General features: G+C 45.3%; 1 long non-coding RNA gene across 4 annotated transcripts in view; it reads right to left on the reverse strand.

Moving 5' to 3' along the window:
* LOC122543963 overlaps positions 1-4439 on the reverse strand; it is a 44906-nt gene extending 40467 nt beyond the window's left edge. For all 4 annotated transcript variants that reach the window (XR_006310214.1, XR_006310213.1, XR_006310215.1 and 1 more), the window contains exons 1-2: positions 4321-4439; positions 818-981 (exon numbers count right to left, since the gene is read on the reverse strand). This is a non-coding gene — a long non-coding RNA (uncharacterized LOC122543963). The remainder of the gene's footprint in view (positions 1-817; positions 982-4320) is intronic.
* Positions 4440-7917: the final 3478 nt, after the last annotated feature.

The raw sequence follows: 7917 nt of genomic DNA on the forward strand, positions 1-7917 counted from the left end.
AGGATGAGAGGGGAAAGATATAAAAGAGACCTAAGGGGCAACACTTTCACGCAGAGGGTGGTACGTGTATGGAATGAGTTGCCAGAGGAAGTGGTGGAGGCTGGTACAATTGCAACATTGAAGTGGCATTTGGATGGGTATATGAATAGGAAGGGTTTGGAGGGATATGGGCCGGGTGCTGGCAGGTGGGACTAGATTGGGTTGGGATATCTGGTCGGCATTGACGGGTTGGACCGAAGGGTCTGTTTCCATGCTGTGCATATCTATGACTGAGAAATAAAAATGCATTTACTTCAATGCAAGAGGGTTAACAGGGAAGGCAGATGAACTCAGGGCATGGTTGGGAACATGGGATTTGGATATCACAGCAATTACAGAGATGTGGCTCAGGATGGACAGGATTGGCAGCTTAATGTTCCAGATTATAGATGCTATAGCAAGGATGGAGAGGAGAGGGTGTGGCGTTTTTGATAAGGGATAGCATTACTGCTGTACTTAGGGAAGATGTTTCTGCGAATACATCGAGGTAAGTTATTTGGGTGGAACTGGTGATCTGCAGAATTCAATGCCACACAAAGCGGTTTCGGCCAAAACACTGAATGTTTTGGGGAAGATAGACGTAGTTCTGATAGCTAAAGGGATCACAGAATAGAAGTCAAAAGTGGGAACATGGTATTGAGGAGGATGGTCAGCCAAGAACATACTGAATAGTGGAGCAGGATCAAACACCACAACATACTCCTTTTTATGTGTCTATTCAGTTAAAGGTGGGATACAAAAGCAAAGTAATGGTAACTGACACAGATATCAGCACTACCTTATCACCACTGGATGAAAATTCTTTTACCCCTTTTCAGACAGCTTCACCACACGAACTGCAGCAGTTCAAGGAGATCAAGGACGGACAGAATGAGTTTAGAAGCTTTTGGACTGGCTCCTCTGTCTCTTGTTTTCTATCCAGCTCTCAAATTGTTCAATGCTCTGGGAAAGACATCAGAGTACGTAGGAAATAAGAAAATATTTAAGTAAGTTTGCTGAAACTGTTAACATTCACTGCTGACTTAGAAATTAGATAAAGTTTTATGTGCCTGTAAACAACACATTATCCAAGGATTGCACAAGACTTGGCACCCATAGTTGGAAACTATTCAATTGAACTGACAACTTACTTTTTTTTTCTGTTTAATATATCCCCATCTCTCTCTGTCAATCAGTGAGACTGAACGTTGTAAACGAAGAAGATTGTGTTTAAATCAAGATATTGATTAGATTGCCTAATTGCCTACATTAGTTTTGTTCAAGTTAGTGTTATTTCTTTCTTCCATAAACTTGCCATCCAAGGTCTGTTATTCATAAAGTCCAGTAAGGAACATTGTGGCAATTTTGAGGGTCATTCAATCTTTTAATTACACTGTGAATTCAGTCATAGTGAGGCTAATATGTTTTGGATTGCTATCTTTGTGTCATAACAAGTATTTGATCTTCAAGATTAGCACAGAAACAGAAATGATCTCCAGTGCAGGACACACAATTCCTGGCCATTGGAAGATAAAGCTGGGAAATCCGCAGCATAACCTGCAATTTACATCCAGGTATGGTCTCAAAAACAAACAAACATTCCTTTTAACATAAGTTGCTGCTCATAATCCAGAGATCACAGTGCACAGTGCAAGAACCTTTAGTTACAGATTGTGTGGTACACTACTCATTGCAACTGGATTAATGAGAGATGATCTCACTGAAGCAATTCAATCCTGAAGGGGTGTAACAGGGTAAATGCTGAGATGATGTTCCCTCTCACTGGAAAGATCAGGATGAGAAAGAATAATCTCAGAATAAACTGAGCCAATTTAAAACTGAAAAGAGGAGGATTTTCATCTCAGAGGGTTGAGAGTTCTTGGGATTTCCTGCCAAAGAGAGCTATGGGGGCAGAGTCCTTGTGTATAGCTAAGGCTGAGATAGATAGATTCTTGATCACGAGGAGGATCAAGGGTTACAGGAAAAATGCTGGAAAGTGATCTCTCCACCCTTCAGGCGTTCTGCCTGTATTCCTGATGAAAGGCTTTTGCCCGAGACGTCGATTTTACTGCTCCTCGGATGCTGCCTGAACTGTGTGCTCTTCCAGCACCACTAATCCAGAATGAGGAATGTCAGGTCAACCAATCTTTTTGAATGGTGTAATAGACTCAAGGATCTGAATGGTCCACTCCTACTCCTAATACATATGGTCTTCCAGTGGACTGTGGAAATAGCTGTAACCAGTTAGACAACCTGAGAGAGTGTTCCAGTCTACCAACTGTGGAAAGAGCTTTAACATGGACTGAAATAAAATCACACTGCATGGAGTTGAGAAAAAAAACTACATAGATGTTCTGTCAATTGGATTAGAATTTATCTGGGAGAATGTGAGGACTGCAGATGCTGGAGAGTCAGAATTGAAAAGTGTGGCACTGGAAAAGCACCAGTCAGACAGCATCAAAGAGCAAGAGAATCGACATTTCAGGCATAAAGCCTTCATCAGGAAACTACTGAAGTTAATGTTTTAGCCGTGTGGTTAAAGGGTCCCAATGTGGTATGTGAGGCATTCTTCCTCCTGTTGGTGGGTGACTTTGATCTGGCGGTGAAAGAGGCCCAGGACTTGTATGTCCTTGGTGGAGTGGGAGGGGGAGTTGAAGTTGTCAGCTACAGAACAGCGGGGTTGTTTGGTTCATGTGTCCCAGACGTGTTGCCTGAACAGAGCGTTTCATTGATTTCACTAGTTTCCAAATTTTCTCTTCCACCTCATCCCAGATCCAAACTTCCAATTCGGCACCACTCCCTTGACCTCTCTTACTTAATCACTCCACCCTCCCCACTGAGCTATCACAAGTAACCCCCACCCATATCCACCAATCGCCTTCCTAGCTACATTCAACCCACCCCCATCCTTCTATTCATCTCTCAGCCCCTTTCCCCCGAATCATTCCTGATGAAGGGCTTATTTGGAAACGTTGACTCTCCTACTCCTCTGATGCTCCCTGCCTTGCTGTGCTTTTCCAGCATCACACCTTTTGACTTAGAATTTATCTGACCATCTAGCCAACAGAGACAGTGATTCCTACAACATGGAGATCCTGTGGAAATATCAGGACAATGACAGGGATACAGTTACCCACCTGAGCTGCCTACCCAATAAGACCATAAGACATAGGAGTGGAAGTAAGGCCATTCGGCCCATCGAGTCCACTCCGCCATTCAATCATGGCTGATGCGCATTTCAGCTCCACTTACCAGCGTTCTCCCCGTAGCCCTTAATTCCTCTAGACAACAAGAATCTATCAATCTCGGCCTTGAAGACATTTAGCATCCCGGCTTCCACTGCACTCCGTGGCAATGAATTCCACAGGCCCACCACTCTCTGGCTGAAGAAATGTTTCCGCATTTCTGTTCTGAAATGACCCCCTCTAATTCTAAGGCTGTGTCCACGGGTCCTAGTCTCCTCGTTTAACTGAAACAATTTCCTAGCATCCACCTTTTCCAAGCCATGTATTATTTTGTACGTCTCTATTAAGTCTCCCCTTAATCTTCTAAACTCCAACGAATACAATCCCAGTATCCTCAGCCGTTCCTCATATGTTAGACCTGTCATTCCAGGGATCATCCGTGTGAATCTCCGCTGGACACGTTCCAGTGCCAGTATGTCCTTCCTGAGGTGTGGGGACCAAAACTGGACACAGTACTCCAAATGGGGCCTAACCAGAGCTTTATAAAGTCTTAGTAGTACATCTCTGCTTTTATATTCCAACCCTCTTGAGATAAGAGACAACATTGCATTCGCTATGTGACTGCAATGGTGCAGTCACACCAGGGACAGACCTGCTCCATGTGCAAGAAGGATTCAGTCAGACATCCAGCTGCTGAGAGCCCTGTAGGTTTACAGAGGTTTACATGAATTGGATTCTGGTGGGATTTCTACTTTTTAACCCAACGAGCTTCATCTCCCCTTCATATTGCTCTTTTCCAGTAAGCCCTCCCCCCTCCGGGAGGAACCAAACAAAGCAGCAGATCCCCAGATGGAGGCATTGACACAGATTGGGGTTATACACGGCACCGTCCACTCACTGTGACATCAACGCGCTAACTGCGCTTGCGTACTCCCTCCTCCCGCTGAACTAAAATGGCGGCATTTGACAGGGGCCTGTTTCTGGGAAGACGCCTGAGGCCTTCTGCGCATTAAATCGCGGCTCCGGTAACCCCATTTTGGGGGCTAGAACCCCACGCTGATCAATCACTAAATTTTCTAACTAAAAATATAACTGTGTCCCTTGAATCTTAACTCACCGCCTGTGAATGGGAGACACTAACATTTCTTTCCAGCTATGACATCCGGCGCAAATTCTCACAATCCATATTAACTGTGCGCATGCTCCTGCGTCAGCCCAACCGGTGTTGACGTCACGGCCAAGGGCAGGCAAAGGGCGGAGCTCGATGTAGTCGTCGTTAAACCAATCAGAGGGATAGCGTGGCTGGGCGTGCAGCTGGACCAATCAGGAAACGGAGGTTGGGCCGGCTCTCCAATTGACAACGGGTCACAGAGAGGGGCGGGCTAGCCCGTCAGCCATTCAGCGAAAGAGAAGGCGGGTCTGGAACTGTGACGAGAGCATGCTTCGCAGGCAGCTGCAGCTCGAGCTGAGGAGGAGGGCTGTTATCTGTCTGCTGTTTGTAATAGCTTGTTCAATGGGAAGTATTTCCACATCGTCAATGCCAACCAGATGTCACAGCAAGGTCTAACTGCAATCACCATCACCTCACTGTCATCAGCCTTTCACAGTGCAAGGTAGAGGTTTGTCTATTGTGTCTGTTGGAAAACATTCCAAGATCAGTGTCACTGAAAGGCTCTGAGTGATTTGAAATGTGAGCAAAGCAGCCTTCAGGGATGTGATCTGGGTGGCAATATGGTCGCACGCTTAGGTAAGTTTGCAGACTGCACCAAGATTGGTGGTATAATAGACAATGAAGAAGGTACCGTAAGATTACAAAGGGATCTTGATCAAATGGGTCAATGGGCTGAAAATTGGCAGATGAAGTTCAATCTGGATAAATGTGAGGTGTTGCAAACATGGAGTTGGGCGTATGAAGTTAATAGTCGGGCCTTGGGTAGTGTTGTAAAACAGAGGGACTCAGGGGTGCAGGCACATAATTCTTAGACGTTTGTGTCACGTTAAAGCATTTGACACACTTGTCTTCATTTTTCAGTCCTTTGCGAATAGGAGTTGGGAAGTCATGTTGAGGCCTCTTCTGGAATAGTGAGTCCAGTTCTGGTTGCCCAGTTATAGGAAGGATATTCTGGGCAGCACGGTGGCTCGGTGGTTAGCACTGCTGCCTCACAGCACCAGGGTCCCAGATTCGATTCCAGCCTTTGCCGACTGTCTGTGTATTCTCCCCATGTCTGCGTGGGTTTTCTCTGGGTGCTCCAGTTTCCTCCCACAGTCACTAAAGTATGCAAGTCAGATAAATCGCTAATAGCGTTAGGTGCATTAGTCAGAGGGAAATGGGTCTGGGTGGGTTACTGTTTGTGGACTGGTTGGGCCGAAGGGCCTGTTTCCACACTGTAGGGAATCTAATCTCATGTCCTTTCCAGCTTAATTCCCTACAGTGTGGAAACAGGCCCAACCAGTCCACCCTGACCCTCCGAAGAGTAACCCACTAAGGGAAATTATAGCACTGCCAATTCACCTAACCTGCACATCTTTGGACTATGGGAGGAAACCGGAGCACCTACAGGAAACACACGTAGAGAGGGGCAGGGGGATATGCAAACTCCACAAAACAGTCACCCAAGGCTGGAATTGAACCTGGGTCCCTGGTGCTGTGAGGCAGTAGTGCTAACCACTGTGCTACCGTGCCACCCTAACGTACAGTACAGTAACAACATGTCATGGAGGGAGTCGAACCTCGACTCTGCGGAGGTTACAAACCTAAACCCAGCAGCTTAGACCGCTCGACCATAGCCCAGATCTATGAGGGTATTGCTGGATATGATTAATAAAGAGAGGCTGAATAGGCTGGGTCTATTTTCACTAGAGTGTAAGACGTTGAGAGGTAACCTTATAGAAGTTTATAAAATAAGGAAGAGTATAGATAGAGTTAATGGCAATTGTCTTTTCCCTAAGATGGGGGGAGTAAGGTGAGAGGAGAAAGGTTTGAAAAAAATAAGGGCTAAACTTTTTACATAGGGTGGTTTGCATGTGAAACAAACTTCCTCAGTGTTTTAAAAAAATTCTCAAGGTCAGGTTCGTAGGAGAGTAGTCTGACACAGAACAAACGACCAAGAGGCGAGTCTGCTAGAATATGAGCATTTTATTCCCCGCAGCGTCGCCACAACCAGGTCTCATCTCAAGGGGTCTGGCTTATACTCACTCTACATGTTACCGGAACTGGGAGCCGTCAGTTCTCGTAGAGCGGTTGCCAACAACCCACGCTCGGCGGTTAAACGTAACCCCGGAGCAGACTCACCGAACTGGAGACTTTTCCAGCTGATATACTCTTTTCCAGATATAAACATTCATGTGAACAGCAGAGCAAGGCTAAAAAACACATTCCATTCTGGTTACATACAGATAAGAAGAATAAGATTCACACGGGACTAAGCAACACCTCCATTCCGGTTAGATTCACACATGTATTGGGACATAATTTTTAACCGTTTCACCACACTCAGGAAGTGGTGGATTGCAATGTTTAAAAGACATTTGGATAAGTAGATGAATAGAAAAGGTGTGGACGGATATGGGCCAGGAATAGGCAGGACTGCACGTGTTGTGTTGAGGCCTCTTCTGGAATACTGTGTCCAGTTCGGGTTGCCCAATTATAGGAAGGATATTATGGGCATCACGGTGGCTCAGCCGTTAGCACTGCTGCCTCACATCACCAGGAACCCAGGATTCCAACCTTGAGCAAATTCTTTGTGGGTTTGCATGTTTTCCCATGAGTTTGTGGGTTTCCTCCAGGTGCAGGTTAGGTAGATTGTCCCATAATGTGCAAGTTAGGTGGGGTTAACCATGGCAAACACTCCATGTGGGTTTGCTGAGGTGGGGTGGGGGAGTGTCTGGATGGCATGCTCTACAGAGGGTAGGTGAAAACTTGATGGGCTGAGTGGCCTCTTTGTGCACTGGAGGGATTCTATCTTCTGCCGATCTTGAAGATGGTTGGGCCTAATTCATTACCCAGCCTTTTCCAACTTATATTAATTACTTGAATGAGGGGATTGAAGGCAATATTGCTAAAGATGGATAGAAAACCATGTGATGAAGACATGAGGTTGCAGGCAGATATAGTTACGATTAGTGTATGGGCAAAACATCTTGCAGATGGAATGTCATGTGCGAAATTGTGACATCACTTTTGCAGGAACGATAAATAAGAGCAGAACATTCGTTAAATTGAGAATGCAACTCAGAATTTTGCAGTTAGAGGGATTTAGCGATTATTACGTTGGAGTCACAAAGTTGTTATGTAATTAAGAAAGCTAAGAGGCTGTATCCTTTTTTTATAACAGGAATTGAACATAAACAGAACGATGGAGAAAGTGAGGATTGCAGATGCTGGAGATCAGAGCTGAAAATGAGTTGCTGGAAAGAAGAAGGGCTCATGCCCGAAACGTCGATTCCTGCTCCTTGGATGTTGTCTGACCTGCTGCGCTTTTCCAGCAACACATTTTCAGCATAAACAGAACGATGTTCTGTTTCATTTGTGCAGCAATTGCTGAGATCACGTCTCGGTGGCCATGTTCAGATTTGGTCTCATGTAAATTAATAGAAGGTAGTTGAGAGGAGGTTTACATGATTGATATGTGGAATCAGCAGATTATCGAAGGAAGATTTATATTCCTTGCTGGTCTAGTGATTGGGATTCAGTGCTTTCACTGTTGCAGTCCAG

The sequence above is a fragment of the Chiloscyllium plagiosum genome, chromosome 45 (assembly GCF_004010195.1).
Source record: "Chiloscyllium plagiosum isolate BGI_BamShark_2017 chromosome 45, ASM401019v2, whole genome shotgun sequence".
NCBI lineage: Eukaryota > Metazoa > Chordata > Chondrichthyes > Orectolobiformes > Hemiscylliidae > Chiloscyllium > Chiloscyllium plagiosum.